The sequence below is a fragment of the Scomber scombrus genome, chromosome 13, assembly GCF_963691925.1.
Source record: "Scomber scombrus chromosome 13, fScoSco1.1, whole genome shotgun sequence".
NCBI lineage: Eukaryota > Metazoa > Chordata > Actinopteri > Scombriformes > Scombridae > Scomber > Scomber scombrus.
In genome coordinates this window covers 5,783,845-5,806,626 of record NC_084982.1, presented here as the reverse complement: position 1 = coordinate 5,806,626, position 22,782 = coordinate 5,783,845, and positions in this window count along the sequence as shown.

Sequence of the window (22,782 nt, the reverse complement as noted above, 5' to 3'; positions counted from 1 at the left end):
ATCAGATCATTCCAATCAGCTGCAACGGCTGATCAATAAATAAGGTGTGTCGGCTGGTAAAAGTCTTTTCCCTCATTGCTCCTTGATCCTTGCTCATCAGAGACGAAATAAGTTGGGACAGCTGTCAGAATGGCGGTTCGGAACAACTTCCAGTTCAGGCGAAGATCGAAGAAACAGCAAATGAGAGACTTGAGATGTACCCAGAGCTATCCCTAGAGCCACACTGGTAGCATTGGATTAAAATAATGTCCTGAAGGCTATGGAGGCATGTATGTTAAGAAATGCTGAAAAGTAAAATCATGCACTTGACTGAAGCTCAGCAATAAAATGATTTCTTGATCATTTCAGTGTTTCACACATCGACTGGAGCAGGTGGACCCGAATGCAAAGGAAGCTGAGACACAGGAACATGGCAGAACAGAACAGGGCAACTTAGCAGACGTCTCAACAAAGACCAATCAGAGAACATTGGAAACAGGTGAAACACAAGACCTTATAACTGGAAGTAAAAGGTAACAAAACACAAGAAGAAAACATTTCAAAATAAAACAGGAACTAAACTAAAAGTCTGAACACACACATAGCAAGTCCTATACAATCAGAGCCCAAAAGTAGTGAAGATTAAAGGCTTTTCTACTTATCCGTAGGATTATTTTGAAGCCTGATTTCTTTCTTTTAGTCTCTCTCTTCTTATATAACATCTTCAAATTTAATAAACAATTCAGAGCTCTCAGCACTGTTGTTTTAGATTACAATTGATTTTGATTTCCCATCAATGAGTAGCTCCTTCGTTTCCATTGTGCACCTTTCAGGTTAATTTTCATGCAATTTGTATTCTCTCATGCAGACACTGATATAACACCAAAGAAATCAAAAACAAACAAATCTTTTTTTTTTTCTTTGCTTGTTTTTCTTTGCCCAAGCAAAGAAATAAAAAATTGACTCATGAGGGAAGGGGATCTTCAAGAGCCCCCCCCCCCTTACCAAAGAGATGGTGCTGGTTTCCTCCAGAAGGCACACTCTAAAGAATCACACGAATGCTTCATCTCCCTTTGATGTCTCCCTGTGATGAGATATAAACCCTGATGGCAATAACAGACCTCTTTGAACAATAAAAAATCGAATCACAGCGTAACAACACCAAAGTGACTCCACAGAGAGGCGGTGCTTCTGCAAACAAGCTGTTCCCCTCGGGTGGAGGAGGCTGCATCTGCGGGGTCACCGATGCACCGCCGAATCATACGACGAACTTTGCCTGCCCCGTCGGAACACATTTTGCAACAGCTTCATTTAATTGTATCATGATCGCTAAATATGTTATTAATAGTAATATGACATTATAGCATTGCAGAGAATATGACTGTAGAAAATGTGAGTTATACGCCTCTTTGCAAGTGCTAGGATCAGACCATATGGTTCGAGGTGAAATGCGGTTGGTAATAAGGATGGATTGAATGTGTATTTTTTCCTCTTGTAGCTGAAGTGAAAGTTTAATGTAATAACTAGAATCATGTTGACAACATTCAGTGAGCTGCCACTGCACAATTGTATTAGTTTTTATCTGGATTTAACAATGCCAGAGGTTGATTCTTTGCATTTCAACTTTCAGTGTGTTATTTGAAATGTGAAAATCTTGCAGGAGTCATCTAACATGTCCTTAATGATTACATCAGGGCGATTCTAAAGTAGTTCTTTCAGGATTAACTAAGCTTTTACTCTTGTTTTTAAATTATTTACTGCTGGTCTGATTTCTTATCCTTTAATCTATTTAATATCTGTATCTTAGGTTTTCATGGTAACCGTGAATGTGTGTTTCTCTTTTTGTGTTTGTAATTAAAATTGTATATATTTCAGCTTTTACTGGCTCGTGTACACTGGGTGCCGGTACAAAACACAATTAACACCTTTATGTTGGCACTAAATGAAAAACTGAAAGAACACTAAGTCAATGAAAAACAGACAAATAAAGGGTGAGGACACATTAAGTGCTCTTCCTCTTCAGGCTGAATTTGTATTACCCTGGTTTCAGAGTCTTGAATCTCCACTCACATCTCTGATTTGTTCAGCATTTCAATGAAGTGAAGTGAAACGACAATTCATTCTGATTAGCAGGCTCCATTTGAACTGAAGTGAAATAAATGGATGGCATTGATTTGGTAACTAAAAATAGATTCACATTTACATTTTTAAATGCATTTCATGACATTTCATCAATAGTTAAAGGCAATTAAATAAAATAAATAATTCCAAAAAAAAAATTCTACATGTTTTTCTCTGTTGAGTAAAACATGGTTAAATATGATTCACAAGCCTTTCATTATAAACTATTAAAGTTAATGGTGCTATATAAGATTTTGAACATGAATAAAGCAGCAGACAAGTATTTGCTATGTAAAGACAAAGTGCAGTAATGATCTCCTGAGTAGATAATGAAGTCACACACCTTCTGTGTGTGTTATAATCCAAACTTCTCTTTCTTTGTTTTGGCAGCTCAACCACCCACGCATGCATGTTAGTGCATGTGAGTGCATGTGTGTCCCTCCCTATGAAACTGTTCGCCCTCCCCGTGCTTATGAAGAGAATAAGTGACTGACATTCCACATAGAATTGTAAAAGCAAGATGGCAGGGTGCAGAATTTCTTCCACCGAAGAAACCAATTTCTTCAGCTAAAAATGCCTCCGTCAAAGATAGACAGACCAGAGTCAACATTGGCTTTTCCAAGATGGAGAGCCCCAAAAATTGCCTAAGGGCTCCAACTTGACTCAGAGCTGGCTTTTCTTCTCCTCCAGGAGTAGGTAACTTGTTACATGTCTGTTTCAGTAGAGACTGGCTAGAGTAAGCATGATAGCAAATTAACTGATACTGATATTGCAATGCAAGGCGCAAGTCTTGTCGTAGCCTCTAGTTACGATATTCCATTCTCTGTATTCTAAATATGAAACTTTAGCTAGCAGCACCAACAGTATTACATTGAGGGCCATGGCCTACCACAGCTTGGGTCAAACATGTTATCAGTCAGGATGACCTTGTGGACTACCAACCATTGTCAGCTGTCCTATCATAACCATGTTCAATTGCTCTAACTATATAGTACAACAGGGCAGTATTACTATATACTATGAAACAGTACAGCTGCATAGGCCATGCCGAAAAAAAAGATGAGCATAGCTAGCGACTAGCACTGTACAGATAGAACAAAAGAATGGGAAACAGTAACTAGAGGCTATGACAAGGGCACTGTGTTCTTCTATTTAATTTCCACACACTCACTTTGCTATAGCAGAACATTGCAGCAGTATGAAACATTTTCAGTTTGGTTGTATAGTATAGACCATGCTGAATACAGAGCTAGACAGTGGTTGGTAGTCCACTCCAAGCTCATTTTACAAATATAGAAACCAAAAAGCATGTTTAAACTAATTGCGTAATGAAAGAGCCTTAGGGGTCATTGTGGCCACATTTGTCACCTCTTTGATTGATATGTAAAGAGGTGATTGGTCTATAGATGAAACTCTGGCCCTTTTCAAGCAAAATGGTAATAATGTGAACTGTTTTCCTTTTTTCAGCCACGAAAGGGACCCTTTGGCATCAACACTATTGAAGACTACTCACTTGGGAGTTGTGCATCCTGAATTGTCAAACATTGACAAGGTTTCAACTTCTCATTGGTAAGGGGTCTTGACAAATGCAGTCTCTTTGAACCTTTTCTTTTTTCTTACCAATCATGGACTTTTTTTACATGACAGAAAATGAAGTGAAAGCTGTGTAATTTGTGTTTTCACAGTGTTGATAGCTGATTGCAGTGTTGTGGATGACACTACACTTGATGCATCACAGGTTTAAGGGCTACAAGACAGGTGAATGTTGTTGTTATATTGTCTAGTTGAGAATATAATTTATGTTCTCTTTCCTGCATGTACATTACAATGTAGTCTGTCATTTACCAAATGTAATTTCAAGTTGATGTTCATTATGTTTGCATTACGTTGTCACTCTATGTCATCATTCTCACCGTCTTCCTTGAGGGAGAGTTGGACCACAATGAGGACCGAGTCACACTGGAAAATTGCGTTAGTAAAAATGTCTCATTTTATGATTCTATCGTAAGGACTTATGTTTTATGATCCCGTTTTGAATTAAAGCTTCATCTCTGTGTGACAGGATTGAATTGGCCTCTGAGTCTGAACGTATCTCAGGAGAAATACCGGAAGAGAGACATTACAGTTCTGATGAGGACTATGTCCTCCCATTCGTAAACAGCACTGATTTTACAGTACACTGTTGTGTTTGTGTGTACGTGTGTATGACACTTGTGACAAAGTCTCTGGCCATTTGCGTGTATAATTTAACATACGTTAGTAGTCTGTCTATCTTTGTCCACTATAATTGGTTTCCTGGGTGTGTATCGTGCATTACTACAAAGTAGCTACAGTTACCTCTTGGAACAATTTTTTTTATGTATAGCTGTATAGCTTTGTCCTCATGGTCATGTTGCCTAGAGTTGGACCTCACAGCTGCCTTCAAGTGTGTGATATTGGCAGGTTACTTTCTGCCTGAAAGGAACACTGTGTTGACCGGTAACCACTACAATAAAGTAGCCCTCTTGTTCTACTTCATTAACATGGGACCTATCAATCACCTTCTACAAGATCCAAGACACCAACTGTGTACATGATCAAGGAGTTCTTGAAGAAGATGTCTGAGGCCAGTCAGCGGTTACAGGGCAAGGATGTAGTTGTTTTAGGTCAGTTTAAAATATCAATGGAATTACAACTGTAATCATTCACAGCTGCCAAAATGGTATGGTGCAACTGTCATTGTACTGAACAGTGAAGAGTTAATGGAAACTAACTGAGTTGGCATTTTTTTGGAACTTCTCTTATTTTTTTCGTTCTTTTTACTAGACAGGAGGAACGACTCACCAGGTAATCCTAAATATCAAACTCAATATCAATATTATCCAGGCTCATACGGATAGAGATGCTGAACATCCCAGTTCTGGGATTTGAAAGTTGTGTTTCCCAGGCTTGGATGAAAATGAGAAAGCTGTGCAGATGACATACAATATTACATATAATACAAACAATATTGCTAACAATATTTCAACCAGTCATGTGTGTAGCAGCAAGGTTGGCAGCACATAGATGTAGGTTATTTATTTATGTAAAGATCTGTCCCAGGTAATTACTGTAGAGAAATAAATCATTTAACTCACATACTGGTCAGAAAATAGAATTGATTTTTTTCATTGTTAGCAATCATATATTTATGACATGAGAACATTTATAACATTTGTAAAATATTTTGATATTGTTTGGATTAAAGCTGATCAGAACAAAATGTTTAAGCTGTTTAAATGTGTTTGTGTTGCATCTTACTGGTCATAATGCTCAGTACTGCAGTTACTCCACCATGGCAGTCTCCACAGAGGAGATCATTTATTTGGTGATGTTGGAGAAGATAAAGACAGGGCAGGGAAACCATTATCCAGACAGTGGAGAAACACCTAATTTCAACTTGTGGAACAACTTATGTGTCAGAGTAATATCTAATTTCTTCCCATTTCAGACCTGGAGAGCGGAATAGACCGTGGGATAAGGGACAACCTTGACTTGTGGAATAGTGCCAAGGACCTATTGAAAAAGACTGCAGCAGTATGTGTAATTCATTTTCTATGAGCATGTTTGCTTTGTGTAGAAACCCAATTGTAATGTTTGTTATCATGATCTCTTAAGGCTGCATTCGTCAAAGGTAATGGAATACTCCTCACCTACTCGTCCACTTTCAGCAGTGGACAGTAGTTAGCATGGGCACTTTGGTCTGTGGCTATGCAGCCACACATGCATCAAGCTGCAATGCACTGTGTGTTCTGATACCTGTCATAGCCATCATGAACTTTCTCAGCAAATTGTGCTACAGTAGCTCTTCTGTGGGATTGGACCAGACGGTCTAGTGTTCACTACCCACGTGCATCAATGACCCTGGGTGCCCATGGCCCTGTCACAGGCTCACCAGTTGTCCTTCCTCAGACCACTTTTTTGTAGTCACTGACCACTGCATACTGGGATGACCCCACAAAACCTACCATTTTGGCGATGCTCTGGCCAAGTCATCTAGCCATCACAATTTTGGACAAAAGTCACTCAGATCTGTAAGATTGCCATTTTTCCTGACTGTTCACTCGCTGCCTAACACACTCCACCCTTTGGCAGGTGCCACTTTATTTGACTAGTTTTAATGTGCTACAATTATTTGTCACTTTAAAATGGAGACGCGGTGTTACAATAGCAAAACTGTATAATAGCAGTTACAACTCTTGCTGTCTTTGTACATCAATAAACCTGACATGACTTATACAGTAATATGTTTATATTCATCCTTGTCCTTCTGGCTAGTATTTTCCATGACAACATGACAGTGTTGATAAAGAGTATAAGCATAACTGATCTGGCCTGGTGTACATTTCACTCACTGCTCCTGTAATTGCACATAAGTGAAATATTTTTGCTTAAATTAGTTTATTTGATTTTAAACATCATACAAAATATACTTTTCAAGTTTAATTATTGTGTCAAGTATAACATACTTTGAAAAAACAGAATGTGTGTAGAATGCAGGACAAATACCTGTACAATGCAGTAGAAAAATACTTAATTAACATGGACAAAAAAGACAAAATAGACACAAAATACACGTTGGTCACTAAATAAAGTTAAAGACCATTTCAAAATTCAAATGATAGAGAAAAAAATAACATTCCAGACCCACCAACAGTACAGTAAAGTGGTTAGAAAACTTTGAATTAAAGCTGTTATATAGCAGCAAACACCAACCCCTCAGCATGTGCAAAAAAAGTTCCCCATGTTTTATTAGATTTGGCATGTGAACCCATTTTTACCCATTTTCCCCACTTCAACAAAGTGATAATTATTCATGAGGGATGAGAATGTGTTTGAGGTGATTTCCACCTCAGTAAAATCAGATATCTGGCTAATAAGGTAGCAGCAGAAAGGGAGGCAGAACCCCAAACAATGCTGTGATTGCTGTTGGTTAAAATTGAGTCCTAATACATTCTGAAATGTAGTTAATGATTACAAGCCAATAGGTGTGTAGGGAAGGGCATGACCAACTCATGTAGATGTGTGTAGCAGTGGACTAGTGACATCTATCACACGTAGGGTCAACATCATTATAAATCCTAGAAAGACTCTACTGAAATGTGTACGGTGAAATATTTTGCATTGGGTCACTGTCAGACCATGTCTAGCATAAATAGATGAGGAGTGAACCCAGCACAGAATGACATCCCATAACTTCTCTGAAATCTCCTCCCCCAGATGGAAGTTGAATTTTTATATTATGTTAAGAGGCTGGACATATATCATATCATATAGACGTGAGATAATACCCTTAGGGGTTAAGGAAGAGTCAATAGGTGAGGTCTCAGGGAGATGGGGAAAATGGGGGCTAGAATTGAGAACAAAGCTGCGGTCTCAAGGTCTCTAGGTACCTAAATAACAGTTTCTCAGTGAAGGGAACTTCTCAGAGAGCTGCTGAAAGGATGCAAAGGTATTGTAAATATATAGGTCGCCAGATGTCTCAATGCCAGACAAGGGCCACAAGAAGAATGTTCTATCACTTAGAGAAGGATGAAAAACTGAATTAGCTGAAATTGGAGCTAAGAGAAAAAAAGTCTGTAGACCAAAAATGGCATCAGAATTGCTTTCAGATCCTCAAAATAAACATAACTGAAGCATTTTAGAATAAGGAGACGAAGAAAAATAAAGGGGGAATGAGTAAGGGCAGTCAATAAGGCAGTACTAGTGGAGAATCCCTCCATCTGCAGCTGTAAAAGAGAAACAGGTAACTTAAGGCCGAAGAGAACGATGTATTCAGTTGAGCAAAGGTACCTCATCCAGGATGAAGGTGTTCTTTAAAAAGCTGGACAGCAAATTTTGTCAGGTATGCTCCCTCTCCTCCGGCACCCAAACTTATGTTATTCCTCCTTGATTTCCTCTCCAGGTACTTGCATTAGTCCAACAGCTGAGTTACCTAAGCTTTAAGTGTGGGCACCATAGGACCCAATGCAGTTAACTGGTTGCTATGGTAAATGATGAATTGATTGATACTTATATAGCGCTTTTCTTGTACTTCAACCACTCAAAGCGCAAATACTACAAGTCACATTCACCCATTCACACATACACTGATGGCAAGGGCTACCATGCAGGGTTCCAACCTGTTCATCAGAGGGAAACTAACATTCTCACACATTCAAACACCATTGGTACAGCCATTTGGAGCAATTTGGGGTTAAGTATCTTGAACTGCTGATCTTCCAATTAGTGGACAACCCGTTCAACCACCTGAGCCTCAGTTTTTGTTGCAAGGATTCGATGGCATATCCCTCTCTTATCGAAGAGGTTCTGACCACAGGTCAGAGGAACATGAGTCAGTTTTACTGATGATCTCCCCTCGCATCAAGTCTAGCATAACTTGTAGTAGCATTGGATTGGAAGAGCTCTAAGTTTCGGGCGCCTCCATCAATGGTAAAACAAGATCAGCGTAGTGTGAGGCTTTTGTACATGCCAAGTGTATTTTTGCATGTGACGATGTTATTGTTGATTGAAAAATATAAAAAGATACACTGAAGCAGTTCAAACACAATGTGTGATCAAGATACAGGGAGGAAGAAGAAGATGAGCAAACTGGACACATTGTGTTCTAGCTGACAAATAATGAAACCAGCATGCCCAGATAAGCCAATATTGTAGAGTCTATCTACCGGATCAATAACTCATAAAAAACAAACAAAACAAAAACAAACCATTAAAACCTAAACAAAGCTCCTACTGTAGTACAGTATGCAATGAGCAACAAATCATTTTCACACATCGATGGTCTCCTACAACACTTAGTTTGTAAAAATGTGCTTTTGCCTAACTTTGGGTAATTGTGTTCCCAACATCACCACTACAGTACTATAGTTCTGTTGTGTAATATAAATATAGTTTGAAAAGTTTTGAGTCCTTTTCTCTGTTATGTGTAACTTATTGCATAGTTTGTATTTATTTTTACGTATTTACTTTAACAAAAGGTTCTCATATAAAGTCTACAGCTTGTAACTTGAAAAAGTAAGAAGCTGGTCAGGACCTGTGGATTTGTTAGGATCCAGTTGCTTTAAAGATCTATCGCATCAAGAAGACTAAGATTGAATGGTTAAACCATAGAATTAATAGGGGGTGGTAAGGAATGAACCCTCTCCTCGTTAGGCTGTTTTGGATCTGATGGCTATAGAAATCCAGGATAACTGAAAAAGCAAGGATTGACCTAGTCTAATCAGTGCATACTGGCTTAATCTGTTGTGTGTTTGCCAAGCCAAGATGTGGATATGCAAGCCATATGTCAAGCCAGGTCTAAGTAATTTGTGCACATTCGCAGCTTTCTTAAATACACTACTTGATCATTCACAGATTTACTGAATCAGAAATCGAGAAAAGATGTGTGCTGCATATTTCCCACCAAGTAAGCAACAGCTTCTAACATAAATTTATGTGGAGGTGAAACATTTATGTTACAAAGGAAATACGGCCGCTGACATTAAACTGACAGAAAAAGCCTGGCAGATAATAGTGCACGGACTGAACATGCAAATATTCCAAAAATATCCACTTTTGTTATCATCAAACCTCTGACAGCAATTACAAACCTCAGTCTTCATATAGACAATGTAACAGTTAGCGCAAAAGTAATAATGACTATCACATGCATGACTATAAAATGATAATGGTTAGCTACAATTAAGATCATAACAGTTGGCCTACTTAACTGAATGACAATGCATCTGTGGTATTTTAATGCAGGCTAAGAAAAAGGATCATCATGTTGCTAGTAGTTTTACAAAGGCAGAGAGTTTTTTTTTCCGATGAGACAGGTAAAGTGATTTCAGAGCTGTCTAAAACTTAGCCACTCTGCCTGGGATTTGGGATTTGAAGGTAACTTTCCTTTTTTTTTAGTAGACTGGACAGCTCAGGGGAAAACCAGTGAGTGTTTCTGCCTTTCGGTCTAAATTTGTGGAAGGAAGCGAGTTTATTTATAATATCAGCAAAGGCGTCATGAAAGTATTTCCAAGCCACTTCTACATCATAAAGAGCGATCTTGTTTCAGTCAAAGTCCTACAAATCATGAAGAAAAGCATGTTCACAGAAATGCTTAAAAATCTCATTTAACAAGGAACTGTGGTCTTTGTTCTGGGAGATTAGCTTGTCTGACTATAGATATAACACAGTGGTTGCTCATATCATTTGCAAAGATACCAATATCTGAATATTTATGAGCAGCATTTGTTAAAAATAAATCAAGAGAGAAATTTGGAGGAGTTGAGATTTTAATTAGTTGGGTAAGACTCAATAAGTCAAATGTAGGTTTAAAACTTCAGACAGATGACAACTAGTCCCAGTTAAAATCTCCAGGAGGAAGCATCTCATTAAATTCTAAGGTAGATAATTGTTCACTCAACAGTGATAAAGCCACACTGTGTCCTTAGGGGGATCTGTAACCTACAAAAATGATAAAATGGCCCTTAAGAAGTTCCAACTTCAAGGCAAGAAGTTATTTTACTGATATGGTCACAATGAAAAACATTGTCCCTTAAATGCAATGTGTTTGCCTGTAATTGGTTTGTTTAGCCAAGTTTAAGACAATATCAGTATCAGATGACTTTGCCCTGATTTTCACTAGATCCAATTAAGGAAGTGGACTTCTGATATTAAGGTGAATAATACCAAGCTTAGATCTAGCTTAGAAATCACAAGGGGTACTCAAACAATTTAAAATCTGGTCCAGGGTTTTGTTGAATAATTCCTGATAGTAGAAGCAAAAGAACATGAATCTGTTCACCAATGTTGTGTATTGGCAGTGATTGATTATTCCTAAACCCTTGTCTACTTGGGAGATAAGAGTAAAAATGAAAACAATAAGTCATATGGACTAAAAAGGTAAATAAAATAGGGTAGAGTTGCAAGATATTCAGTTATTTGTGTGATACAACTCGGAGAGCTCCTAAAAGATTTAAAATCCAAGTTCAAGCCATTTTCGAAGGAATAAAATATGAGGCACATGGTGGTATACACACATTTCAAGTACCTCATGTGGATACAGTACAGTCAATTCAAAGCAAAAGAGGTGTTGAAGGAAACATGCTGATTGGCATGTGGTAGGTAGCAGGAATATTAACATTCAGGTCAGTGCAGTAATAATCCAATCTGAGTTTTTTTGCCCTCCTGAGTCAGATAACATTGCGTGATGTCTCACAAAAACATGAAATCAAGCCTGCTGAAGCAATTCTGTAGATAAATGTCCAGCTAGAGTCTAAAACAATAGGAATATGATTGAAAACACCAATATCAAAGCCAAGAAATAAGCACTTTCCTTTTTCATGAAAAATTTGGGCCCCTCACAATCAAGCGGTGTGCTGGCACCCCAGCTCTGAGAGGTGATCAGGCTCCGTGGTCCATGGAGCGATCCAGGTCCTCCAAAATCACAGAGAATGTAAGCCACACTTCACACATGATCCAAGTACAAGGTGTGATGGATGAGTTCCTTTTATTTAAACTAGGAATGCATAATAAATGGTGATTTTGGGAGACACAGCTAGGCCCAACACATTTCCTGCATGCAGAGCTAGCCAGACTAAGCCTTTACCAGACCAGACTCACCTTCGGATTTACAGATCAACACAGTTTAAAATGAATCAGGTGTAAAACAGTGGTATTATCCCAACAACACACAAAATTGAGCAGTATTTTTTTTAGAAAAAAAAAAGAGATATTACTTGGTCAACACTAGGAAAGTCACACAGAGAGGTAGAGACACCATCAGGGAATGAACAGTGTGAACAGCAGCTAAGAATAACTAACTGGTTTCCCTTGCCCACTGAATCAGCCTTGGCTGCTGGTAAAAAAAAAAAACCTTCCAAGGTCCTTCCACTCCTCCAGTTTCATGTCTTGAGTTAGCCTCCTTAAAAGATGCACAACATAAAGACTGAGATGTAGATCAGAGTTTTGGATAGCTTATACATCATTATGCAATGAATGATGAAATGTCAAACTAAGCATGACTAGTTTGTTTTATGGTTTGTGTAGATGTATCTTTACATGTAACTCTACGTGTAATCAGAGGCTCAAACCCTTCTCTCTCCTGTCATTACAGAGGGCCTCTATATGCTCTGCCTCCATGTGAGCTGGCCCACTGCCTCGTCCCCTTCTCCCTCTCCCTTGAGATGGCTGCTGCTGACCTCAGTAGCAGAATCAAAATCCGACTGTAAAGAAAACGCAGTGATTCAAGGGGGTTTCAAATTTGTAGCACCAATGGAAAAATATGACACTCTAGGAATTACTACATTTTAGCCATGTTTTCATAATAGCATAAAAAGAAACCAAGAAGAAATTGCTGTCGTCATAGCCGTTTGCTAGTGGTGCTCCAAACGTTCAGTTGAAACCATAAAGTTTTAGCTACCTAAAGCATATTTTACTTGATGTTTTAAGTAGCTAGCATTAGCTACTAGTATTAGCAGGATAGCAAGCAAGCTAATAATTAGGTTACATGCTAAATATGTTACTAAAATACTGTAAAAATCAATATGCCAAACAACTAAATAATAACCAAGATTGTTTTTTCTGCCATGTGTACATCATCACTTAATATTGTTCACAAGAGGGTCATTTCATTTCATTGTTTATCCCCTGGCTGAGAAAGGAAGGGGTTTTTTATAGCTGTGATGTGCCCATTTGTTTTGGTCTGAGTTGCTGGTGCTCTAACACAACATTTAGTGGCTGTTAAATGTCCCACCTTTTGAAAAGTTGCACTATTTTATGCAGACGTACATATACTGTATGTGTAGAAAATGCCTACATTGTAGACACAAATAGAGACTGACTTTGTTATGTGTTACTGTGATCTAATAGAGGGGTTTGTTGCACAGCTCAGCATTCAGTGAGAATGATGAGTGCCAAGAGAGCAGCTCTTCCCAGCTCGCTGCCTGCTGTAACTGTGTCACAGCCACTTGCTATGTCAACAGGCCTGCCTTCCATCATTAATATTTATCAGTGTCTGCACACCGAGGGGACTACTGTACCCACCTTTACTACGCTCGGCTCATCCGTCTACATACTGTAACTTTGTTAGAGCAGTTTTCTGAGCTCACAATACATGCTGGCCATACAGAATGGCTTTCTACTATGCCACGCGAGGACAAAGATTGCTAACAAATTAGCTTACCACATGGTCTGGCTACTCTGAAGGAAGAAATAATGTCATTGGTTGAGATAAATGTCAAAAAAACTGATTTTAGGATGACAGAGCAGCTAATTAGCGAAATAGAAAAGAACAAACTCGTCAAAATATGTTATACTACTACTTAACATACTGAAACTGACATGGGAACATGTATAGAAAATGTCCATGTGATATTACATTGCAGTGAAAATCCTAATTATCTGTCTAATATACTTGTAGTTTTAATAAAGTGTTGAAAGAATCTGATACAGAATGTAAAAGTTCAGATTGAATATTAAAGAAACTTGAGGTGGATTTTTATTGGGCAAATAAAGAGTTTAAGAGGTCAGTTTCACACATATCATCTAGTCCATTACTTTAGTGCATCTGTACTTTCTGACCTGGATTTGTGAATGCTGTCAGGCTGATTTCAAGCTGTTCATGCCCACAGTGACTTGGAAGAAGCTGCCTCTGCTGCATCAATGAGCAGATGTCTGGGAGAATAAAATGTCTGCAGAAAGTTTGTCAGGCACCTGTTCAGTCCATCCTGGTAGACATCAGACAAGATGTGCACAGCCACACAGTGACAGACTTTCAGAAACAGGATGGGCGATAACGCCAAGAGTGCGGGTTGCTGTTTTCATGTTGTGAGTTTATCAATGAAGAAGCATAACATAGCATTTAAAAAGTATCTCTTGGCAGTTTATCTTAATGAAAGAATGTGTCACTCAAATGAAATGGTGTAGGGACTTTGTTGTACAAGTGGCTGCTCATTTATTTTTTCATCTGTTTCCTCAGGATGACAGCTCAATGATACCCGGTTCTTGTGATTATAATGTTTTTCATAAACATTAATATCAGGTTTCATGGTTATTTTTACACTTTCAATATTAAAAAGGGGGCTTATTATGCTTTCCCTTATTTTCAGTCATATATATGATGTTACAATATCAGATGTTCATATTAAATGTGGCTAAAGTGTCAAATAGTGAGGTGAATGTATGCAGAAGTAATCCATGTGAGCAAAAAACACTGGCTTCAGCCTGCTCTGAACACTCAGTCACCTGCTGTAGTACTGCAGCGTGTGTGTCAGCTGCTCTTGTTGGAGTTCACTGCTCCACTTCACTAACATTAAGGTGAATAGTGATTGTTAGGGAGACACACCTTGGCAAACATATAACAGAATAAGTTGATTTAAGCCAAAACAAGAGACCAAATTAAAAATTGTATCAAATTAAAGTAATTAAAGTATGAGATATGGACATCAGTGGCATCAGTAGTGAAAGAACTGTAATGATGGATGCATAAATGTGTGTGTGTGAGGGTGTTGTAATGTGCAGAAACCAAACCAAACCAAGGATGGTACCGGTGTGGAGAAGCAGAGGGTAGACAGTCAGCAGGGAGGTCAGAGCTCACAGCACAGACTCCCTAAAAATGAGAAAGAGGAGTACAATTAAGCTACAGGGCACTGGGCCCAGGTGCCCTGAGTTACTGCAATCGGCCTCAGCTCTTCACCTGCAAGGCAGAGAGAAATTAGCCACACCCACACATGACCCCTAATGATACGGGGGATAAACACATTTCATTTGCTATAAATTCTTGACCAGAAAAATCTCCCATTATTTAGCCATTTAATTTAAAGCAGAAAATGTTGGGTTTTCATCAGCAGTAACTTAACAAGACTCTGATCAGCAAACAGTCAAATAAACAAATGGATTGAGAGAGAGTAACTAAACTTCAAACCAGAGATTCAGTAAGAAGCTACAAAAGTACTGAGAGCTGAACAGAGTTACAATATAGACGTAAAAAACAATAAGCAGATTATGAGCCTTACCAAACAAAGCCATCCAGCTGTAATCTTTGTTGATGCGGATGTTCATCCTGTGCACTCCCATATTTAGCATCTGATTTTAGCTCCAACAAGTACAGATGTAGGACTAGTACTAAGAAATAGTTTGTTTTTTTTAACTGTGCATCAGCTACTCTTGTGGAGTTGAACATTTTAAAGGAAAGAACATTACAGGTCTCTTTAAATAATGACTCCTCTGGTCATCACAAGTTAAACCATTTTCTCCTCAACATGAGCAGTGAATTATCTCAAAATGTAAAATGGATATGTGCTAATTACTGTAATTTTACAATTATGTGTAAACCTCTTTTCTTTAGACTGCATCTGTGTTTTTTGTTTCTTTTCAGGGATGCCTATTTCTCTCAAAGCTAATATAAAAAAATAACTCCATTGTGTAACTGACTTAAGTAGACCATGAAGTAGAAGCTCATTATTGAAAGACAATTAAAGGTCCAATCAGTGGTCCAAACAGTAAACTAAATAGTAGCTGCACTAACTAAAATTCAGAACACAACATTGGATCCAATGTTTCAAATGTCTTCCTGTGCAGGGATTAAATGTGCACATTTACATCTAAATTATTAATGCCTTCTAATACTGATAAATGCTTACATCAGCAATGACTTACAGTATACTTAACAAATAGCAGGGCTTTAAATCATAAGCTGAAAAACTGAAAAATAGTGATTTCTCTCCTAGAAGTGATATTTCATGTGAATAAACCTCTAATTTATATCATCATATGAAAGTGAGGGCCATTAGATGTGGTTGAAAGCCTTGAAAAAGCCTTTAAGTTTACCGTTTGAGATTAGTTTATTTTGTCATATACATTGTTCATAAGATGTTCATTAATATTGGATATCTTGTGATAATATTACAAGAAATTGTTAATATAAACAGGATAAATAATGTAGATATGGAAAGATATGAAATAAAATTAAACACGTTTTGAACAAAGTTTTGGCCATGCAACCATTTCCACTCTGGATAGCAGGCACAAACTAATGAAGGACCCACAAAGCAGACATCAGGCAAGATACAGTTCAAGGGTTTAATCAGAAAATGGTAAAATGATAAGTCACAGGCAAAACACACACTAGAAACTCAATACAAAAACACTGGAACTCTCACAAAGGTAAAGAAGATCTGGCACAGAAGGAGGGGAAGACACCGACTAAATACAATAGGCGATGAAAGACAATGAGACACAGCTGCAACACATTATGGGGCAGTCAATCACATAGGCAGGAAACTTGACAGGAAGTGGATATGAAATGAGACAAGAGGTAAGAGATCAAAATAAAATAGGAAACCTATTGTAGCAGGACAGACTGTGACATGGATTTCTACAACCATGTTAACAGTGGCAAGGCAGGCAAGGCAAGGCAAGGCAGTTTTATTTATATTGTGCATTTCATACACAGTGGCAATTCAATGTGCTTTACATAAAACAAACATTTAACAGAAAAAAATTGGAAATAAAAAAACAACAACATAAAAAAAATGGAATTTGAGAAATAAAAATATAACCCAATAATAGTAAACACATACACCCCCCCCCCCCACACACACACTAATAATAATAAAAACAAAGTACAGAAACATAGAAAGACAGAGAAATAAAATAATAGAATAGAGCATTAGATATAAGGTTCAATACCAACAAAATGACATGCCCATCAGGCTCAGCTGTACTTTGTATGTTAGCAAGCTAAACTAAGATGTGTGATTACACCTACTTAGCTTCAGCATGTTATCATTTTCACTGTGAGCATGTTAATGTTTAACTTACTCACTCATATAATCGAATACTGCAAAGTAATTAAAGACATAGTCCTCCTAAAATGATCTCTTTCAGGGGATAGTGATAGATCCAGTTGGCTTACCATTACTGTATACTGTAGTACATGTGATCAACATCAAGTTCATTTAATTGGTCATTTTCCATGTGTGAGCAGATGCTTTTAACATCAGAAGAGCACCTTCTACTTATTGACAGACCAATAGTCTTTGGTGTATTATGGGCAAAAACTAACAGCTAAAAGCCATAATCAGTGTAATTAAAACCAGCAGAAATTAGGATTTATAAGTATAGACCCCCATCCAATGGCTCATTTACAGATGGATCCTACTATGTGATTATGTATTCTCTTTGCTGATTGGCGTTTTGACATCACCTGTTTCTATAAATTGTCATTTCGGCTAGTTTTGATTATACTGATGATGGTTTTTAGCTGAAATGCATTTTTTTTTGCACACAATAAATGGAGGACTATTGATCTGTGAGTACCGCTAATGTGTTTGTTTTGATTCTTGCCACAACCGTGTACCTTGCTACTTTATTCAAGATTGAGAACTCTGCAAGCTTCTGCTTATCAGTATATCTTCTACTTATTGTTATATTATGTTGTTGTTTCAGACCATTTTATAGAACCAGTAACAATCTGAAAGTAGACCGTTAGAGTCTCCCAAAATACAGCACAAAGAAATAACCTCTTGACATGTGCTTTGATTGTACAGGGATACATTACCTGTATCAAACATACCTCATACACTTACATTCACACAAATGACTCTTCAAATATTGCCAATTCCACGCTTTACCCGCTCAAAGACATCCAATCCCAGCTACTCTTCATCTATTTCTGTGGCTTTACAGCAGCATGGATAACAAGTCATCCAAATTAAACAACCATGGACTCCAGAACAACCCAAAGGAGTGTTTTCTAATCCAGGACTTCTAACGGCATAAAACTGCTGGCATGACAATATCATTTGCCTGTGCTTCTCAAAACTGTTACAAATCACTGTTCAAAAATGATTATGTTAGATGTGACAATGCTTTCAAGGTCTGGTCGGTTGTAGAAAGACAAACTACTAGGATAGGGTTAGGAAAAGATCATGGTTTGGGTTAAAATGATCATTTGAAATGTGGTGTGGGAAGGTAATACAATTATAGGTACAATTTTTAAAGTGAATCTGTCCTGACTCATGATTTGAAATGGGAAGCCAGCAGCAGTCTCCTGCAGTAAAGTCCACTTTTTCCAAGTTAGTATCCAGGAATTATATGCATCCACCAAACCTGCCTCCCCCAAATATGGAAATTTGTCACCTTATATCGACGTCATCTGAACTGCGCCACTTCTCAAGGTAATTACTATGGTTGCTAAATGGCGTCTGTCACTCAAACATAACTATAGGTCGTTTATGGCGACTGACATTAAGACCTATAGTGTCGTTCTTCTTGGGAGGACAGGCTCATGAATAATGCAAATCTGTCAGAGATGCATCTACTCAGTGTATTCTAAATGGTTATCCCCGTTTAAAAGTCATCTCTGAGTAATCTATTATTTATTCTATCACTCTGCTATTGTCCTGAACTCTGCTGAATGCTCTTGTCACATTTTCAGGCAATGTTTTCTAAAATATGCAGCCTGGTTAATATGCTAATCCTGACAGCATGTGTTTTACATTTTGACCATTGTGCTATGAATACAAATAGCAGCCGTGCTTTAGACCATTGCCATATACGCTAATACAATTAAACAGAATGCCAAACTGAAAATAACAACACATTTTGACCAAATATTGAGTTATCAGTGTTGTTCTATCTGTTCAATGTGACACATTTCAAACTAAGCCTTTAAATCCTATGTCTTATATCTGGAACTTGTCATTTTAGAATCTACTCAAGTTATACTCTAAAACCTTACAACATGGTGACTCATGGCTTCATTATGGCAGAGAGAAAGGTGCAATCACTGCAACTGTGGGAGTGGTGATAAGAGGTGTCTGAAATATAATGTCACAATGTGTTTTAGTGATTGGGAAAACCTGGATAGGCAGGTTCCACACCTCTGAATCAGTGCAGTGTTCAGTGCGGCTATTCATCCATCTATCCATCTATCCATCCATCTATCCATTCATCCATCCATTTTCTTTACTGCTTATCTTCTAGAGGGTTGCAGAGAAGCTGGAGCCAATCTCTTTGAACATTGGGCAAGAGGCAGGGTACACCCTGGACAGTTCACCAGTCAATCACAGGGCTAACATATACTAGAATAGAGACAGACACACTCATTCACCTACAAGCGATTTACAGTCACCAATCAACCTAACCTGTATGTTTTTAGTCTGTGGGAGGAATCTGCCCTGCAGCTATACATGTAATAAATAATTCAGTATATCAACAAATCATGATGAAATTCATGGAATGTCAGTTCAGTCTAATTAAGAGGCTAGGGATAGCTCTCAAGTCTTGTTTTTGAGGTAGACTAAGTGAAAGACTGGCATTAGCTAGGACTCAGCCCAAAATCAGCCCTGTGTTAAAACCACAAATGGGTCTGTGTTGTTTAAGGAACTGGTGATGCAATGGAACACAATCGAGAAACTCTAATTGGAGTAACAGATTAAAATGTTTGAAGGCTTATCAGACACCAAAACACATCACAGCTGGATTTCCATGATTTTTATATCATTGATTTGTTTTGTTTTTGGAGGAGCATTATGTGTTGGCACCCCACTGTGTAGACCCCAATTTAAATGACACAGGGCCCAAGTTGATCTGAGTACAAACTTAGACGTACCAAATCAGTCTGACCAGAACATGATGTAACCTTCAAGATTCAGATGTTAAAAGCGCAGGCTTCATTGTTACTTTGAAATCAGACTCACACCATAAACTTTGAAGTACAGAGATGGTTTTGACAGACGTTCATAAGTACAAAGTCCAAAGATCTTAATTCGCTTTGGCACTGAACTGTCAAAAATAATTGCTAGATTATTTAAATGAGGAGAGAAAGAAAAATCGTATGTATTCACCCCCATCTTGAGGTTTAAATGAGTGTCTCTTCTGATTACCAGCTCTGCAGAATGTTTCAAATCAAAATAACAAAAATAGTACAAAACTAGGTTAAGTTAGTGGGTCTCAGCAGGATAAAATACAATATTGCACAGTCAATGGAAAGGGTGTTGAAGTCAAATTTCTGATTTTTTTTAGACTCCCAGCCAACACGTCATAGGTGGACTCATTTCAGCTTAATTGCATCCACTTGGTTTACATCATTTGAATTAGAAAGCTTTCAATTAGAGGAACTGTTGGGTAATCAGGTTCAATGTTGCGCCTGATCTGCCTGTGAGCTTACATAATTCATTCATTTTCAAGATGAAATAAAAATCATTCTCCCTGCTTTTTCTGCATTGTATTGAGAGGGAGCTACAAAGAGCTGTGGTGTGTTTGTCATCAGATGAAGTGGTACAGGATGTTGAGCTGAACAGATTCCTTGATCTGCTGCAGTGAGAACCACCAGGGTCTAACACAGCAGGCAATTGTGTTGTTCTAGCACAGAAACACTAACCTAGAAAAATATACAGTCACAATAGTGAGTTAGTAATTTATTAATCAGCCATAAAAATCATAGGACTGTTAAAGTTGATTAGTGCTACATCATCAAGTTGTTTTAAGCTCAGCATGTCAGGTGCTTATTGAGCTGTCCCCACTCACACTGAGTCCAATACAAGAATACAATTTGAACTATGCCTCATAAATGTCTTCCAACTTTAATGTAGTATTTTACAGTAGTAAACTATATTAAATACTATATGATGTAAAATAAAACTTCTAAAACCAGTCTGTCTGAAAAATATATTTAGTGATTTTTGACAAGGTTACACTGTCTGATATTTTCTGACTTTCTATTTTATTTCTTTGACAAGCTTTGAAGAGCACACTCTTCAAAGACATGGCTGGATCTACCATACGGGCAATCTGGGCAAGTGCCCAGGTGCCCTTGATAAAATACGACACAGGGCCTGATCCATTCTATTGATGTAAATGGTCACTGTCACAAACATAGTATGTCCAAAACAAAATATGGATTTACAAGATTCCCACCCAACAGCAGCGTTATCCAATCAGACAAAAATAAAAGTTGTTTGGGTGACATGAGCAGCAGTGCCCAGATGCACTGGTTGACCCCCGTGCCTTACTCGTTTTACCCATTATTTGACAATGTACCCATTTTTCAGGTAACACCCTTGCAGTGCTTAATTTTGCTCATTTTTCAAACAGTTCGCCCCCCTTGCTCATTTTAGCAGTTTTTGGGACAATCTGCCACCCTTCGTAATTTTGGCCATCTTTCGGGTATCCCACGTGCCATACTGGTTTTACCCATTTTTTGGCATTGTACCCCAAGCAGGTTTTAATGCAGCCTTGTTCAAAGCTTGTGGACCTTCATCTGTACATCCTGCAAAACCACATTCTGATGTGGTTCACTGATGACGCCAAGAAATTACTGTGAGTTACCTTCAAGGACCGGCTGACAAACCCATGTGACATGTTTGATGTGACCTGTGGAGAGCATCAGCCTTGTTTCTGCTATCATGTAGACCAAATTCGTCTGGACTTGAATTCTTTGGAAATATTTTTCAGTTTAAAGCTGAGTGCAACTCTTACTCAGTCTTTTTATTTTCAATTCTATTGATCATTTCAACACATCTTGCCTTCCTCAGGAGATTCAAGTTGTGAAAATAAATGAGCTTAAACCAGCGAATGTCCATCTGTGTAAACCAACCATGGGTATGTTTTTGGCAGGAACCGACTGATGAATCATTGATCATTTATTTATGTGAATCATTTATGCCAGGGTGTTCACCAAAATACATGATGTCTGAAAGTCAGTTTTTCTCTTGCTGTGACCTAGTTGGTATTTCTGTATTGTGGGACGCTTCAGAGTTCAAAGTACGCATATGATTTGCTGGACTATTGTGGTGGAAATGTGTCTCTACCTGCAAAGACAGGAAAAAACAAAAAGTCTCTTTTTTAAAAATCTCATACGCCGCAGTGCTTATCAGTCTTTCCTACATCAGTGTTTAGTTCATCTCTGGGTCACTGTATTCTGGTAACTATTTGAACTACTGTTGCAGAGTTCACTACAAAGTGTAATTGTGTTTTATGTAAAGTAGTATGTAACGTTATCAGAGTGAGTAATGAGTTTCAGAATACATCTGACATATATCTGAGGCATTTTGATTTTTTTTTTTTTTGAGTACTTGGATCCACTTTAGTATGGTGCACAAGGCTTACATCCCTGCCAAGATTGAAAGAGAACAAATATCTGGTGCAGAGAAACATTGAGGCAGATCTTGTGTGTTCTTTGGCTGGTTTGCCAGTATGAAACTGAGAAAGATGGACATCTAAAACTGGACATAAACTTATATTTAGCTAGCTTTTGGAGTTAATGTTGTCATTTAGCTTGGAGTTGAAAAACATAGTTATATATACATGTATACATTTGTGTCTATATTTCTGCTAATCATAGCTTTAAGAATAAGCAGGTAATATTGCTTATATAGTCAATTTTTGGACAGTTGCTATTTTTACAGAATAAGATCTTATTTATTGATAAATTCACATGCATGGTGTCAGTCATTGCCTTGAAAGGTCTGTAGTTTCAGATGTAAACTAATTTAAAAAAAACAAGGTGTGGTGAGATTTGAAGAATATCCTGCCTACTCTGTCCAGCTTTGGCAGCTGCTGCAGCACCTGTGTCTGGCAGACAAATCTGCTCCCTGTCATCTGAAGAGGATGTAGACAGGATACACAGACTAACACTTCCTAATATATAATGTTCTACTGATAAAAAAAAAATTGGATTAA